Below are 17,724 nucleotides of genomic sequence, written 5' to 3' on the forward strand. Positions count from 1 at the left end.
TCTATTGATTTAAGCATGAAGTTGAGATATTGAACCCAGAGGACTAGTCATTAGATGCTCATTCCATTAGTTAAAAGAGATGGACATGTGCAGACCATTCACATATTTGTTTTAATTTTCTCTCTGTACATGCCAGACTCTGTCAACTGAGTTTGTATGGAGCTGAGGACAGGTATGTTTTGTGAGCTACCTAAGTCTATATCAGACATGTCTAGTCCTTGGACACCTCCTCAGTCTTGGACTAGATTTTTAAAGGAACCCTTCACATGAATACCAAATTTCTATTACTTTTGTTTGCTTCTGATCTCAACCTCAGGTTTTACCTTGGGCAAGGTTTCACTAAACTGCCTTATGGGTGAATTAATGTCCTTTCTGTTTCAGATTAAATCAAGATGCTTTAGTCAACAGCTTCCAAGCAGAGTCCCATCCATTTGCTAGACCGTAGCATCTTGGGAAGTGTTTAAAACAGTCTACTTCTTATCTCGATGCTGTCATTAAATTTTGGCTTCCACATACTTGTTTTAAGACTGTCCAAGCAGCCTTAAAGCACAACCTGACAGCATGAAGAAAAGGTAAGGAGTTCTCCTGGCTGAGGAAGAAGGGTTACAACCCTTGTGTAGACATACTTTCATGTTCCTTCCTCTTGAAGGAAACCAGTAAGGATAACAGCCTGACCACCAACTTCCCTGCATACTTTTTGTTTGTTTAGTGGTATTAGCTTGCCCCTACTGTGTGAGAAACCAAGCTCTCTAATGTCCATCTGCTGTTCAACTTTTTTGTTTAATAACAGCTGATGCCAAGCTCCAGTGCGCTTCTCTGGTATACTCAGCTTTTGAGCACAGATAGCTGCAGATAAATAAAATAATTGAAATTGGGACTGGCTGACAAAAACAGATGCAGTGAATCAACAGCATCCTCATACAGTGAGCAAAAGGCAAACCACAACTTGCTGCAGATTGCAGGTGGGCCAGAATCCAGTGATCTGTGCCAATTGATAACAGCAGAGATTTGGAGCCAGGTTGTGCTTTTTTTTTGTTTTCTTTTAAGATGTGCTGAATGCTTCATAGAATCTGAAAAACATTCCATGACTGCAATCCAGCTAACATACTGCTTTGTAAATAATGGCTCTCACTTCCTCTTTTTTGTCCTCTTAAATGGACACATTTGCATGCGAACAGTATCTCTCTTCACATAAACCTTTCTGTTCCTACCAATCACTCAGCTGAAGTCATAACCCTTTGTTTGTGACATCAACATGGGTTGCTGTGCAGGTGATTATGATCCTGAGGAGAGCATTATGACTCCAGGTGAGAAATGAGCAGCAGGAGTAGACAAAATTGTAACTCAAAAATATACAGCTTGCATGTAAATATAACCATTGTTGTATTACAAAAGTCACAGTGAAACTTTGCAGAACATGGAATATGCAAATAATAGAAAGCAGAGTGGCTCTCCAAAGTTCTCCAGCAACCGTAAGCTACTCTAAAAAAAAATGGTGAATGTGCATAATTTCTTTATGAGCATGAGTTCTCAGGGTTTCCTCTTTTGTTTTCTCTTCTATGAGGAAATAGCACTTCTGTCCAACTGTTATAATTTCTAATGCTTTCCCACTTTTACAGTTTCCAGTTCTTAACTGTGTGCTTCAGTCAGCAGGCAGTTTTGTCTGAACACAGCCTGGCTGCTCGAAGTACGTGCCATAAGCCAGAGTTCTTTCTCAGAAATGAGACTTCAGAAACTAAGCCAGACTTCGAACAGATGTACATCAGTTTGTTGGGTGTTTGAGCATTTTTGCACACAGAATATGGAGGAAATGCAGGAAAGCTGTCAAAAATGTTTCAAATGTGTGCTTTTTAAAATGTATCATAGGGGTTTTCTGCAACTGTGATGTACTGGTTAAAAATTGTACATCATCTTGGAAATCAGGTAACACAAAAGGACCTCTGATGATAGCTTACTTTACTTAGCTGTCATACACTTCTTGTCTTTTTCCTGATATTTTCTTGCTATTTGTAATAACTATTAGTAGAAATAATTGTGACTAGAAAGAACAAGGACTCACATCACTAGATACAGACAACAGAATAAATTAGCCATTGCTTAAATAGTTTAGAATTCTGAGGATACAAGAATAGCATTTTAGGAAGAATTTACTACAAAAATATCATCTTTTGAGGATGAGGTTTTCATTAAAGCATTCCTAATGTCTCAGATGGGAGATATGTTACAAGCCCTATTAAAAAACCATTAATGAGTTTATTCATCAAGGATGAAGGTAAATTAAAGCTCTCCAGCATATGTGCCATATCTGCAATTGTATTGCAGCAGTCTATTGACCGTATTTCTTGTTACCTGTATTGATTCCTTATTATTTCCTCTTTTTTCTATTTGCCAGTGTTGACTAGAAGACATTTCTGATTTTCTTACAATAAAACAGTCCTCAAAGTGAAAAGAAAGTGGAAAGGCTTCAGAATCATGCTTTTTAGTACTGATTAGGGATGGATGGAATTCAAATGCTGTTCTATTCTGTGACCTTGAGTCAAGATCAGTCTTAAGACTACACAGCTGGAAAATACTGCTGGTGGGAAAGTCCTAAGAAATAGGGTCTGTTTCCCCTCCACTGGTGGAACAGCAAAGAGTTTTCTCCCCTCATGTTATTTGGAAAACTTGTAAAATATTTGTGATGAAACTGAAAAAAAAAAAATGAAACTAGATGTACTTTAAAGTCCCCTCCAACCCAAACAATTATATGATTCTAGGTTTGCTTAAACCAGGAATACTTCCCTGATTCCTACAGGCAATTCCTTAGACAAACAAGGAATAGTTCAGAGACCATTTTCTGGTGAGCCTGGTCATGATTTGTAATCTCAGTACTGCTCCACACACTGCAAGACCAAGACTTAGTGATGTGCTAGAATGTCTCCAGCCTCCTATGGTCTCTTCTCATTAATTTAGACTTTTTATCTAAGTCAGAAATAACTTTCTTTTTGGACGAAATTGCATAATACCTTGGATTCCTTTACCCATAGTCTGTGGTATTATCATAACTGGACCTGTGACACAAAGTAGGCTATTGATTCCTCCTGAGGTTAAGATATATTTAACCTCTTTATCCATATGTTAGAAATCTGTTATATATCCCAGCAGCAACCTGGGAAGTAGGACCTTATGGGAAATACAGTTCAAAAGAGGAGCTCAGGTCACCAAATAAAGCAGGGACTATTAAGTGGTTGAACTATAGCTGCTGAGAGGTACCACAAGAGTATTTCAGAATCAGCTCAGGTACAGTTACACATCAGAATATATATTTATATTAAGATGTATTTGTGATTATATAGAGAATATTAATTACCAAGTGTCAGTGGCTTTCTATAATCCAGCTTAAAAAAATATCACTAAAAACTTGATTTGAAAATGACCTACCATGCAAAAATATTTGCATTTAAAATATATTTAGAGGTGGTTAGCCCATCACTTTTTTAGCTATGCAGTATTCTCTTCTTGTGCAAATATTTACTAGCCATAGATGACAGGGATTAATATATGTGGATGTGTTGCACCATTGGATTAAATGTTAAATAGACCTCTAGTTTCAGAGCTGACAAGTATCTATAGTTTTCCTTTCACGGGGGATGATGGGGGGATAGTTTGGAAATGAGAAGAATGGGGTGGTTATGGCAGTACTAGTTATTTTTCAGTTGGAAAGCAAAGGAAGATAATTGCTGAGACTGGGAGGAAAAATTCATCCAGCTTGACTGAGCTGTAATGCCAAGATCATAATGGAGACAGGACTTAATTAATGAATAGCAATATTCTTTCTTATTATTCACTGCTACTTCTGACCTTGAATAGCTCCACTAGTTTCTGATTCCCCTTGAATTGTGCAATAGAGAAAAGAATGAGCAGCTTTCAACTTAAACAAAGCAGAGCTCCCATGCAGCTATATCTTAACTGTTACTACATGCCCACTAAGTCACACTGAAAGGGGTAAAAAACTTTTCAAAGCTTTCCAGGGAGAATCTTGTACCTCTTATTCTCCAGTGAAGAGAAAATGCTTGTCTTCTGAAAGAAACAAAGATATCTGCAATCTAAGTGAAAGAGTCCCATAGACGACAGACAAAAAAGGCAAAACTTACCCCAAGAGCCGCTGGAGGATTAACTTTTTTTTTTTTTTTCAAATTGTGTCAGTTATTTCAGTGTCTAAACACAGATTGTTGAAGCACACCTCCTGGCATTTCTCTTGGCCTCCTATGGCTAAACAAAAAAACAAACCTTACCAGCAGATCAGGGGGATAGTTTTATACCTGGTCTTAAAACTTCTAGATATAACCTCCTCAGTGCAGTGTTGAACATTGGAGGCCTGTTGGGCTGCTTTAAAAAACTATGAGGTTATTTTTCTTTTTTCTTTACTTGGAATTTTTTCCAAGACTTTAGTTAGGGTCAATAACTGGACATAAATCCGGACAACTTGGCAAACATTGGAAGACAAGGTTATGGCATGTTGTGTGAATTAATAGTCCTGACATTTCAGGACTGCCCATTAGGTTTAGGTCCTAACTTCCTATTTACCAGCAGTCCTAGTCCAGATGATTGGAAGTTAGTAAATGTAATGCCCATCTACAAGAAGGGTTGGAAGGAGGATCCAGGGAACTAGAGGCTTTTCAGCCTAACCTTGATACGAGGAAAAGCTATAAAGTAGATCATCTTGAGTGCCACGATGTGGCACGTGCAGGATAACCAGGGAAACAGGGTTAGTCAGCATGGGTTTAGGAAAGGCAGATTCTGCTTGGTTGGGTTTTTTTGGGCGGGTGGTGTTTGGGGATATTTTTTTAATTTTCTGTTTATTGCTGCTAGTGCCTATTACTCCCGAATGCCAAGGAAGCTGACACAAAGCAGACCTGCTTAACTTATCTGCTTTTCTGCCTCTTGCTAAAAGACTCTATCTGTTCTCTAGGGAAAAAAACCCAACACAACAACCTGCTATAACCTTTGTTCACTTGGTAACTGGAGAAGAAAACCCATCCTTGCTCTCCTGGACAAAAGGCCCATTTTGTCATGCCCTGTTTGCTCTCCTCTTATGACTCATACAGCAGAGAAAGATTTTTACTGATTCTAAATCCCTTGGCCACCTTCCCTAACTACCTCCCTTAGTGCTATGGCTGCAATTTCTGAAGTTGCCTGGAGGAGCTGGCAGTACAGTTCTCATAGTTTTAATAGAATCATTAAGGTTGGAAAAGACCTTTAAGATCATTGGGTTCACCTAGGACCACCTTGTTCACCACTAACTCATATCCCACGTGCCAGATATACTTGGTTTTTGAACGGTTCCAGGGTTGGTGAATCCACTGTTCCATGGACAGCCTGTTCCAATGCCTGATCACTCTTTCAGTGAAGATATTTTTCCTAATATCCGGTTTAAACCTCTCCTGTAGATCATCGCAGTACTGCTTTTTGTCACCTGAGAGGAACATGTTCACCACATGGCTTGAAAAACCAGTGCAATTGCCAGGGTAATTTGCCATGTTAGATATAGTTGCAAGTTGTCCTGTATTTCTTTTTCCTGGTTGTAATACGCTTGGATAAGCAAAAGGTATGAGAAATGCTTATAGTGGAAGCAAAGTACATGTTTTCTCATAATTCAAGACAGCTCTGTGATCAGTATGGCAATTAATTCTGTGGTCAATTGACAGTAAGAGAGTTTGAATCTGCTTAGAGGCAAAATTAATCTTTTAAAAGAGAGCAAAAAAGAAATGTAAGTGGCATTTCAGGATTAGTCTTTAAAGGATTTATAATAGATCAGTATAATTAAAATTAAAATAAGCAGTAAATAAAATAATCTTTTTTCAGTCCTGAGAAGTACCATGAATTTCTCTAAAAAATAGACACTACTTATTCTAACTTCCCCCACCTCACCTATTTGGACAGATAATTTAATGTCAAAATAAAACAAGAAAGATATTCTTTAAAATAGATGATTAATTTAATACTTTTTAGATCTCAGTAACCAGCAAATACCTACAGATAACATGATATACTCAGTGCCCAGCAAATAAAAGGGAGTTGTGAAACAGCCAATCTAATTACTTAAATCTGCCTGCCCAGAAAAGAGACTTCCTGTCCCTCATTAGGATTCTGAGTCACATCTGTAGCCTGAGAAGAACAAAGATACAAGATGAAGGGGCAATGAAAGGAAAATAGGAAAGCATATACAGCTTCTTATTTTGCTGAAGGGAAGGAGGATAAATGATGTAGCCAGGAGCCACAGACGTCCAGGTGAAAGTTGTATTCTGTCCTTTCTATGTCACTGCCACTGTGTGCTGCTTGCTGTTTAGCACTTCTCTTTGCTGAAAGCCCTTCATATTTCCTAATGACATCTGCTCTGAAGCTAGGCTAGGTCAGGAATTCATGTTAGAAAATTGCCTGTTATGCAGTGACAGCCTTTGGCCAGTGAGTCCTATATCTGCACAGTTAGGGTTGTAACAATTCTTGTGTTTTCCTCTGAGATTTCTTATGATACCTTTTTGGATACCTTCCATGCTGTCTAGGAAATCCTATTCCCCCTCTTCCTCTTGACAAAAAGGAGGTTCAGGTCCTCTGTTCAACCAGAATCCACACATTGTGTTTTGTTGCACCTGACAGTCAAGTTGTTGTTAGTGATGACTTTGAATTTTCAGACTTTTAGCTTTTTGTAGATTTTAATGTAGCTATATAGTCTGTCACACTTTAGAATAGTAGTTTACACTTACCAAAACCTATACCCCCATTTCATATCGGATTTTTGAAATTCTGTAAGCTTGTTTAGACTCCTTCAAGGCAGCCCTTCATTCTGTTTAAGAACATGTGCACCCCAGACTGGAACAACAAGATATCATCATAGGTCAAGGCAACCTTCAAGTCTGGAACCTTGGAAAAGCTCCAAAGACGGTCCATGCTGTGAAGAAGAGGAAGATGAGGAAGAAAAGGGTCTTGGGACCTCCGACTAATTTCTGGGGAGGTGTGCCTGGGGGCAGATCGGAGGGCAGGTGGTTCTTGGATCAGACCATACATTGTGGAACCCCTGGACATGTGTGCATGCCTTATATGTACTCCCTATGCCAGAAGGCCTTCGTTAAAGACCTGCTATACATCTTATCACTACACTAAATTAACCTGGAGTTTTTATTGCTCCCGATCTTTAAGGCAACATTAGCATAAAATTCCTGTGCTTTGTTTGAATGTATCTTTACAAAGGAAGATCTACAACTTGGTAATAAGACCCTGAGTTGAGAGGACAGACAGACGTCCACTTCAGTGATTTCACTCCTATTAATAGATGAGATACCAAGCAGGCTGCTTAGAGGTGAAATGAAACAGGTCTTCAATCTTACTTGTAGATAAGGAGAATGACTAAGTGAGATTTAGGAAGTCAGAAATTTAAGAAGTTAAAACAAAGAGAGACATGACTCAGGACATGGAAAACAGGTATCATCTGATCTGGGACCCAAAATTGGCTGGACTAAATGCATCTATTCTTTAAAGAGAGTGCATGGAAAGGACTTTAAAATTCTATAACTGTCTTACTGGATCAAGAAATAGGGAAAATGCAGATCTGCAGTGAAAGACAAACAAACCTGTACACAGTTCCTTACAGAAACACAGTTCAAGGCCAGCACAGCAGCTTCCTCGGCAGAACAAACTGCGTGGAGTGCACTCAGTGCCTCCAGGAATATTATTCCTCTTGCCTGCAGATCTATTGGGTATCTGCTACTTACAGTCTACACGGGGCTCCCTCAGTTGTATCATCCCTGTGGTCCACTATTAAACAGTGTTACTAGTGCTTTCAGGTAAGGGAAGTCACCCTTTGGAGAACAGCAGCCATGAAAAGGCAACCAGGCTTCTGTGCTGCACAGAGCAAACCACAAGTGGTGAGCTATCAACCTATCAGCCTGGGACCAGAAACCTGTGTAAGTGGGAGATTCATCATTGGTCTAAATATATATCTATATAGCAGGGATGGCTATGTGGAAGAAAAGTTCCTGCAGTCTAAGCAGGACTGGTGTGTTACTGTTTTTTTGTGAGCCTTACAGTCTCTTCTACTGGTACTACGTAAAACAAACAATTCTGTAGAAATTGTTTTTGAAACACACATGGCATATTATTATATTACATGTTGATGAAGAAATACCCTATATCCAGCTGTATGGAGGTCTGTGTGATGTTGTGTTTAAACCATGGGAGAGCAGCAGTCTGTTGCTGCATATCCACCACTTTTTGCCATGGTTCTCTGTTCTGTCATAGCACAGGCTGGTGCATTTGGCTTTTGGTAAGGGTGCTTGGCAGCAGTCCCTCATTCTGGTGCAGTCCCAGATAGTGGTGTCAGCCTAAGCACACCTGAGCACAGGCAATGAGCTCTTAAAAGTATATATGTAACTTTAAAGCTTACTTTACACCTGTGAGACATTGATAGCAGGTGCGTTACCTGTTCCCTCTGTCAATATATGTGCTACCAGAAAAACTATTCTACATCCAGTCTGGAGCAAGTTTCTCCCTGGAGACATTTGTTTTTTCATCTGCAAGTTTCCGTTCCCCTTTATTAGGGACTTCTAAAGTTTTGGACTTCTCTTCTTATAGCACAGTTGTGGTATGCAGTTGACTAGGCTAGGCCAGATTGGATGCATCCTTTTCAAGTGATCATATTCTTTAGGTTTCTTGTTTATCCTGCTTGTTAGTCTTTATCATGTTTTCCCTTGTATATAAGTGTTACCTGTTTGGCTTATGACACGGCTCATTTCATGAGAGTGGTTCTCTAGAGCAGGAAACCTGGGCACTGAGACAGAAGGATCATATTTCACCATCAAGAAAGAAACAGAGAACTCAGAAACTTGAGCCCAAAGTCTAGCACAAGCATCAAGGGTAGAGAATGTCAGATGAGAAGTTCTGGGGCACCCTGCAAGTATGAGAGATGGAAAACAAGAAACTCAGGAAACATCGGGATTGAATTTGGTCAGTTTTTCAGGAGGGTTAAGATTTCATGGCTCCTGTGCATGGATTCTGAATGATTTGAGAGACTGATCCATCCTGTGTCCCATGCACTGTTAGAATCCTTTCCTTGATGCTGTCTGTGAGTCTTCTGTGATGTAAGAAAAAAGGGTAGTAGCTGTATGGCATGTGACTCCTGAAAGGATTTAAAAAATGAATAACTTCCTGGAGATAAAATAGTTTATTTCAACATGTTGGAGATAGGATTTTCTTTCCTTAGTCAAGTCTTTAAAAAAGGGAATATGAAACAGTAGGAAAGCTGGCTGCCAACCAAGAACTGGGCTATATAAAGTCCAATATATTTGCAACTTTGTTGCTATTCTAGAATGACAGCACTTTTTCATATCAATTTCTTCCCTTTAAATAAATAACCTTCATTTTACATCCTATTTAATTCTGTATGTAAAGGTCTGAATAATATATTATGTCAATTATTTATTAATGTCAAACTTAATTTTAATAAGTAGATGAAAAGACCAATTAGTTTAATTTTTTATGCTTTGCCAGTGGTAAGGATTTTTAAAAATATTTTTGTTTACAGAGGGACTTAACATTGGATATAACTGCCTGAAATTTATTGCTTGTAGGCTCTGAAATCATTACAGTTTTATTGTCAACTGTAAAATGCAGAACATACCTGTGCCGAAGGGTTAGCAAATCGTTATGGATAAAATGACTGAAGTTATTCTGTGTGATGGCAGGCCTCTCTCTTAGTTACACTTTAAAATTAAATTCTATAGCCCTAAATCTGGTCCTAGAGAGCTGGATGCTACTTTCTTTTACTCAGCTGAATGGGTCCACTGGTCAAATATCAGGATATCAGGAGAATGGGTGCTTGGAGGTGAAGCAACAATGTATACAGATGTGCTTGCTGTCAGTGAATTTCTTGGTACTGGTGCTTCTGGTTTGCTCTGTGCTAGCAGAAGTTTCAGGGCCACAGTAGGACTTGATCTGGGTCTGTGGGTTAACAGCCAATACGTATTAAGCACTGCTTACAATTCGGACCTGGGAGCTGAGTAGAGTATTGACTGATAAGTAACTACCTGAATGGAACTCTCAGGGCAGATGTGGCATTAACTGTCTGCAATTGTTTTCTTTTATCAGTTTTGACAACAGGCATGGGATACTGATTTTTTAGTTTTTGGGGTTTTTCCCTCTGCTCTGATTTGACAAAACTTATCTAGGAAGCAGGGCCTGTAGTTTGTGGACTTATTTACAGAAGTGTGCCTATTTCAAGTTACCTTCAGCAAGCTTGAAAGAGCTTTGCTTTAGGACATGGAATCCTTCTTTAAGACTCTCAGATCAGAAAGTGTCCTGACTTGCAGTGGGAGAAAAATAATGCTATACTGGGAAATCTGGATGGCTTTTATTTGGAACTGTCTTACGTCAGTTTTAGATCCCCTGTGAAGTCCCATCTTAATGAAGTATCTAGAACCTGATTGATGTTTTGTGCTGAGCCCCAGCTGCCATATGGAATTGCTCCATCATCCTTGAAGGGCTTCATTTCATGTTTCTGTGTGACTATTGGGAGCACAGAAAGTGCCAGTTTTGCTCTGCCGCTCTGGCTGGCAGTGTTTGGTAGCAGTGGATTCAGAGAAAAGCTCACAAAACCTCACAACAGGTAACTATGTGATATCAGGTAGTTAATTGAAGGCCTCTGAGATTTACACTACTAAACTGGTTAAGGACTTGGAAAAACCGTATTTTAAGGCCACAAGGTGATTAGCCACATGCACACGTCTGCACTTTTCTATAAGAATCATGGAAAAGAAAATAAACATGTATTTTCAATATATTACCTGTCTCTAAATAGTATTCTTCATAGCTAGTTCCTCATTTAGATTGTCTTTTTGACAGCAATGGTGAGGCAAATGATGAGCAACAATGTTGCCTTTGGTATATATAATGGAATCTGTGGCATCGAAGTACATTCAGATGATTAAAATCTCATATTAATACCATGGAAATATCTCAAAACTGTCACTTTCTCTCTCTGTTTGAAAGTCTATGTGTTCATTGCAATTTGGTTACTCAGTCATCTATTCTGGCTCTACAGAGTTTGGCAGTGTGATTTAACTGCTTGTTGCAGCCTATAACAAGGGGTCAGATTGACACTGGCAAGAAGTTTCTATGACAAAGGCTTACAGAAACTCACTGAAACTCAAAGTCTTTCTGCTAGAGCTGTAGAAGGTTTCAGAATCAAACTTCTTAAAACTGATAATGCTGTTTGGCTGCTTCCTTTTACCTTGCCACTTGTGCCCTTTCAGAAATCTGATCCCTGCTGTGTTGAAAGGCAACAATAATGTTATAATGTGAGCAAGGCCACAAAGCTGGACAAGCTAACAGTGTGTTTTTGCTGGCATCAAACAGCTCCCCCTGAAACCTTTTTTAATCTTGTATTGAAGATACAAAAACACTAATGAGTTTCTGAAGAGGTTGATGGTTTGTATGGCTGCAGCATCTCTTACTGATTTTGGTTGTTCTTTAGGCTGATTCTTTTTCCCCAAAATATTCATGTATTATTTCACTCTTTTTACTTGACTATTGTCATCTTAACAAAGTCCTTGAATAATATAAAGAAGATTTTTGTCTGGTCTGTTCCAGAAATTATATTTTCCTGTGCTATTGTTATTCTTAATACTGTTCTTGATGGCTGTAATATTTGAACATATCCTCCTTGCAACAAACTATCAGAATAGCAGTTCATCCCAACAGAATGTAAAGAACGAAAACTTCCATAAACTTTAGAATCCTACATAGATGGATGTCTCAAAAATGAGGGTGATGGGTCAATGGGCCTTGATGGGTGCCTGGTGCTTCTTGAAAATCCTACCTTAAATGTCACAATCTCATTGCCACCTCTCATTTCTAAAAATCAGAACCAAGTCTGATAAACTAAGGATCTCTTAGCTCTTTTAACTTTCTTGCATCTGTCTTCTTTAGCTACTTGCCCGTCTTGGGTTTGGCTTTGTAGACTTTGCATGTATGTGTTCTTCTCTGCCCCCAAAAGACTCCTAAATTAAGTGAAAGATGTTTTATCCATTGAATCTCAGTTTCTTTCTTTCATTCAAAGGTCATATTCCTCACACTCCAGATTCTGCCATACTTCTCTCTGTGTACCTTCCTCATGGCCAAAAAAAAAAAAAAAAGGAAATCTGGCCACTTTTCAAGATCTTTCTCCTAACATTGTGACAGATCCTGTCTTGAATGGAACAGCACCTTAGGGTTCATGAATGTGATATTCCATGGGATCTGGATATGTTTGTATCCCAAATTTTCCTTCCTAAGGTTAGACATTAGTATTAGGGGTTAGGATCAGGGTTAGTTAGGGGTAAGAGTTAGGATTAGGGGTTAGATTTAAAAGTTGGGGTTGAGTTAAGGTTATGGCTGAGAGTGAGTATTTAGGTTTAGTCTTAGGGATTAGGTTTAGGATTAGGGTCAGGGTCAAGATCAGTGTTAGGGTCAGGGTTAGTGCTAGTATCAGAGTCTGTTTCAGAGTTAGTGTCAGGTTTGAGGTAGGAGTTAGGATTAGGGCTCCTTTCCTTTAGGGGAGGAAAGCTGTCATTCGTTTTAAACATCAAAATGCTAAATAATGACCTTTTTTCCTTCGTGATTTCTATGTGGAGTCAGCCTCAACCTGTAGGCAACGGAAGTGTTTACCTGCTGGGTACCAAGGACTGTGGAATTAGTGTCTAATAACATATCTATAAGCAAGTCATGGGTACCATAAGCAAGTTTATCCACAAATCCTTGTCCAGCCAGCAGATTCAAGTGTTTAAGCGTAATGGCTGAGTAAAAGGTGTCTGTTAAGAATGTGTATGGTGGTCATGGTTTGCTTACCATGGTCTGGTTAATATGACATGTAAAGAAAACAGGTTGAGAAATGGACTTTTATGAATGTAGTTCTTGAAAAAGAAAGAGGGAGAGCCCAGTGGTTCTGTTTGGCACATCTATCTTTTTCATTCATACTTGCCCCTTGGATTTTATTGCTCTATTTATACTGATGTTGCAGAAAGTAATGGTGTATATATGTGATCAAAATATTTCTGAGGGGTAATCTAGCAACACTTTAAAACAAGTGGCAAATTACCTGCACTTCATTTGGTAATGATTCTAGAAACATTAATCATGTTGAATTTTTTTGCTATTATTCCTTTGGATATAAGAGATAATGCTTCCATCTTAAGCACTGAATAATTCTAAGTGTAGATCAAAGTCATTTAAATACCATGCTGATTGGGTTTCAGTGCTTTATACTCAAAACACAAATATACAGTAAAGGAGGAAGAATGAGCTTTAATTTATCAGTGTCTAGCAGAACAGCCAAAAATGTTTTTGCTATAGATTTAGATGAATCAGACTAAGCTCTTTATCCAAAGTTTTTCTTTCGTGGAGTCTGTTTGTGTTATAATGGGATGCACCTTTGTGTGGATGACAGGAAAGAGGTGTTAAGATGTTATACATGACCGTATAACATGCTCATATTTCTTCCTGTCAGCCGAGGACAACTAATTGGCAAAGCTGTTTTGGCAGAACTGTCTTACTCAGAAGTAATTTCAAACAAAAGGAATGGAGTAACACAGCCCATTTATGTCTCATGGTCTTTCCAGTGAATCAAGAAGAAAAGCCCCTTCCTCTCAGAGTAGTCATTCCTTTCCTGAAAAGCATGGGACTATGAGGATGGTACACAAACTGTGATGCTGTATATGCTTCCCCACTGGGAAGCAAATTCCTGAATGGCTCATTCCTAGATCTCGTGCTGGTTTATTTTCCAAGTGGGACGAAGTTTGGCCTTGCTGAAACGTGAACATGCAAATGATATCAATCTCCAGTTCTCAGTGGACAAGTGTATGAGAGGACAGATTTGTGCAGCAATTTTCCCTGTGTCATGCTCCTAGTCTCTGCAATACTTAAAAATGCTATTTTTTAATGAGCAAGAAACAGAGGCAGGGCTGTTGTGAATAAATTCTTCAGAGCTGTAGAAACACAAGATTAAAGCTGTTCTTTGACTAGGTGGTGTATGCCAGGTAACATATTGGGTCTGTGTGGGCCATCAGGATATCAGATCTGTCTGATATTCTATGACACCTCTGTTAACTGCTGCTTTTGTCCATAACATGTTATATCAACACAGACCATCATCATGTGAGAGCAGGTTTAAGCCATACCTTGAAATTCTTGAAAACCTAATGTGAGATATCCTAAGAGAAGACATTTATGTCAGCAGTTGATGCCCTTCTAGCAGCAAACTATAATAGAAGCAGGTTGGCTAGCTTTTGCTTTAGCTTTATTGCTTCATCCATAATCCCAAGGAGAAAGTGCACTAGACTTTCTCTTATATGATTTCTGACTTGTTACTCTGCTTTTCTTCTCAAGTCTTCAAGAATAAAGCTGTTCTTAAACTTATCACCAACAGTGTTAGGCACATTGAATTTACAAATATTGTCCAGAGAACCTGTTTATTAGCAATCAGACTCCAGTAAACTCAGCAACTAATTAATTTAATGCTTAACTTTGACACTAGCAATTTAAAGTCTTTGTTTATATGAGTGACACAGTTCAGGTAGGATGCAGGTCAATTAGTTTGGACATGCCAATGGCTGTAAATGTTCTGACATATCTAATTTAGATAGTTTTGGCTGTTACACTGCTTTAGGCATGTCTATGCAATTATCGTGAGTATGTCTTCTTTTGGCTCATGTACTTGTCAGTTTGGAGTGTGATTTAAACTAGAGGTGATAAAACAGATTTGAGTTATTAAGTTTTGCTTGGTACATAAACTTTTTACTCTTGACCCAAATCAGCTATGAATTTGCTACTGAGGCATAGTACATAGTACTATGTACATAGTCAAAGTCCTACAAGCATAAGGAATTAGTGACATGAATCACATAGCTTATTACTGTTATCAACTGGAGAACAAAGATAAACTTGCCATTTTGCAGCTAAAATAGCAACAAATATCCATGGATGGGGTGAAAAAAAACCCAAAATTATTCTGCTTTGTTTGAAGGTGCTTCCCCACTTCTGTAGATCATTGATGCTTCCAGTGGATTTCCTCCTGTTTCCCAGATTCTGAGAGAGTAAGAGAGGTAAAGCACAGGTGTGCTGAGCCTGTATGTTGTGAAGATGTTTCTCATTTTCTTTTGAGAGCATGTGTCTACAGATATATTTTTTTTAGGGTAGTAATGGCAGTTATTTAGAAGAGCCAGAAGCTTTAAAAGTAGCTTTCTACAGAGCTGCTCTCTGCCACCTCACATGCTTTAGATACTCTCACCATGCCTCCAGGACTTGAATGCAGGGTAGAGGTCTGATCTCTTCATCACGCTCTTGCATATTTGGCTTTCCAGATAACCAAAGAGAAATGCTAGCTTCAAGTGTCTCACTTAAGAAATTGAGATTATAAAGCCTGTTTGATCTCGGCATTCACAGAAATATTGATCTTGTGGGATGTTCAGGGTGAACTTCCTGACATGTGATACTGAAAAAAATCTGCAGGGAAGATGGAAGGCCTTATATTGGGTTTCTTAGTGCACTGGGGGACAATTACATGGCCTCAAGGATGTGTAAATTGTAATTTTAGATGAGACCCTCTGTACCTAGAACACTGGGACCAGACATTAAATGGATCATAGGATGAATACTGCCAGGCCAGTCTCTCTTATCTCATCTTTGTTCTCTTATATTCTGCTCAGATACACCATCCGACTTGCTTTTCTGAATTTTTTTTTTGTGAATTTCCTTCAGGTCTCCTGTATGTTCACACATCAAAGGTATTAAAACTAAACAAGTAGAAAAATCTGCAAAGTAAACTTGAAGTCCATTAATAGGAAATGTGAATACCCAGAAATGCAATTTTTAGAAAAAGGTCCTTCACCCAGAGGGTGGTTCAGCACTGGAACAGGCTCCCCAGGGAAGTGGTCATGGCCTGAAGACTGCCAGAGTTCAAGAAGCATTTGGACAATGATCTCAGACACATGGTGTGATTCTTGAGATATGCTGTGCAGAGCCAGGAGCTGGACTTCGATAAAACTGGTGGGTCCCTTCCAACTCAGGACATTCTGTGAAAATTAAAAATCTGTTTCCAGTCCTCTCCACTTCTAAGGTCCCCTCCTTCTACCTGGTGGTGATGGGGCAGGGGATCCACTCTTTCTTGTGAAGTGTATGACAGGTCTGTTTGTGTAAGGCATCCTAGAGTATGGCTCTACCAGTCAATCTCTTCCTCAGAATCCCGAGTACTTCTTAGTCTTTTCACTTTGTCTCTCAGCTCCACCACCAGGCTGAGCACATCATCAGCCTGATCACACCTCATACAGGTGTTCTCTCTGCTGCCCGCTGAGATCAGGGCCAGGCTCTGGCACTCCGTGCAGCCTTAGACCTGGACCTCTGCAGGCTCTCTCGGTGAGGGCAATGATCACCAGCTAAGCTGACTGCTGGAGCTGCAGAACCTCAGTGCCCAGTGTGCATCAACTGCTGCTCCTTGCCCCTGGCTGATGCTCTGCGCTCCTGGTTGCTCACTCTCCCTGGGGGCGGCTTATCTTGGGTTGGGGTGGGGTGGGCTCTGTCCCTGCTGGAGCTGCCCATGCTGAGTCAGAGCTGTCTCTGAGTCTTGGCTCCACCACTTCCCACTCGGGAGGATGGACTGGGGCACCTCTCTCTGCTCTAGTATCGAGGTCTTGCTGGGTAGGAGAGTTCATCTCCCTCCCTCGACACGATCCTTGGCTCCAGAGCATGTCTGTACATGCAGTTCACCTCAGGTGTCTGCAAGACTATGCCCCTCACCCTTCTTTCTCACTCCTCTCTCTCGCAGCTGCTGTGCAGGTTGTGTTACCCTGGGTTCTCCCCCTCTACTGTGCTTTCGTGAGACCCCAGCTAGACTACTGCATACAGCTCTGGGGCTTCCAACATAAGAGGGACATTGACCTGTTGGAGCGAGTCCAGAGGAGGCCACAAAGATGACCAGTGGGCTTGGAGCACCTCTCCTATGACAACAAGCTGAGATAGTTGGGATTGTTCAGCCTGGAAAAGAGAAGTCTTCAGGGAGACATTCTAGCAACCTTCTAGTACCTAAAAGGGGCCAACGAGAAAACTGGAGAGGGACTTTTTACAAGGGTATGTATTGACAGGACAAGAGGTAATAGTTTTAATCTGAAAGAGATTAGATTTAGATTGGATATAAAAAGAAATTCTTCACTATGTAGAAGTGAGAGGCATGCAGTAGGTTGACCCCGGTCAGTAGCTAAACACCTTTTGCAAAAGCAGAACAAAACAATTTAATAACTGAAGAAAAAAAAATCCAAGTGATGCAAAAGTCATCAGTCACCATCTCCCCCATGAGGCTGATGCCCATCCGGTTTGTGAGCAATGACTACCTTAAAAAAGTCCTCCCCCAGTTTTATTGCTGAGCATGACATTATAGGGTATGAAATATTCCTTTGGCCAGTTTAGGTCAGCTGTCCTTTGGCCAGTTCAGATCACCTGTCCTGGATGTATCCCATTCCACCCTCTTCCCCATTCCCAGTCTTCTCACTGTTGGGAGGACACCTTGTTAGGTCTAGTACAAGCTTGAAAACACTGAGGAGGATGCCTTATACTGCTCATTCCAGGAATATAAGGTGTTTTTAAAGGTACTGTTTGTAAAATTAAGATTGGATATTAGCTAATATTTCCATAAAGAAAGGAAATTCAACAAGGAGGAAATGCATTGTC

At 39.8% G+C, this 17,724-nt stretch overlaps 1 long non-coding RNA gene across 1 annotated transcript; it reads left to right on the forward strand.

Annotated features, from left to right (window-relative positions):
* The first annotated feature begins 1,323 nt into the window (after positions 1 to 1,323).
* Positions 1,324 to 2,453, forward strand: LOC135413838 (uncharacterized). The gene is made up of 2 exons (XR_010430423.1): positions 1,324 to 1,472; positions 2,393 to 2,453. It is a non-coding gene; the product is annotated as an uncharacterized LOC135413838 (long non-coding RNA).
* The last annotated feature ends 15,271 nt before the right edge of the window (positions 2,454 to 17,724 follow it).

The sequence above is a fragment of the Pseudopipra pipra genome, chromosome 4 (genome assembly GCF_036250125.1).
Source record: "Pseudopipra pipra isolate bDixPip1 chromosome 4, bDixPip1.hap1, whole genome shotgun sequence".
NCBI classification, from domain to species: domain Eukaryota; kingdom Metazoa; phylum Chordata; class Aves; order Passeriformes; family Pipridae; genus Pseudopipra; species Pseudopipra pipra.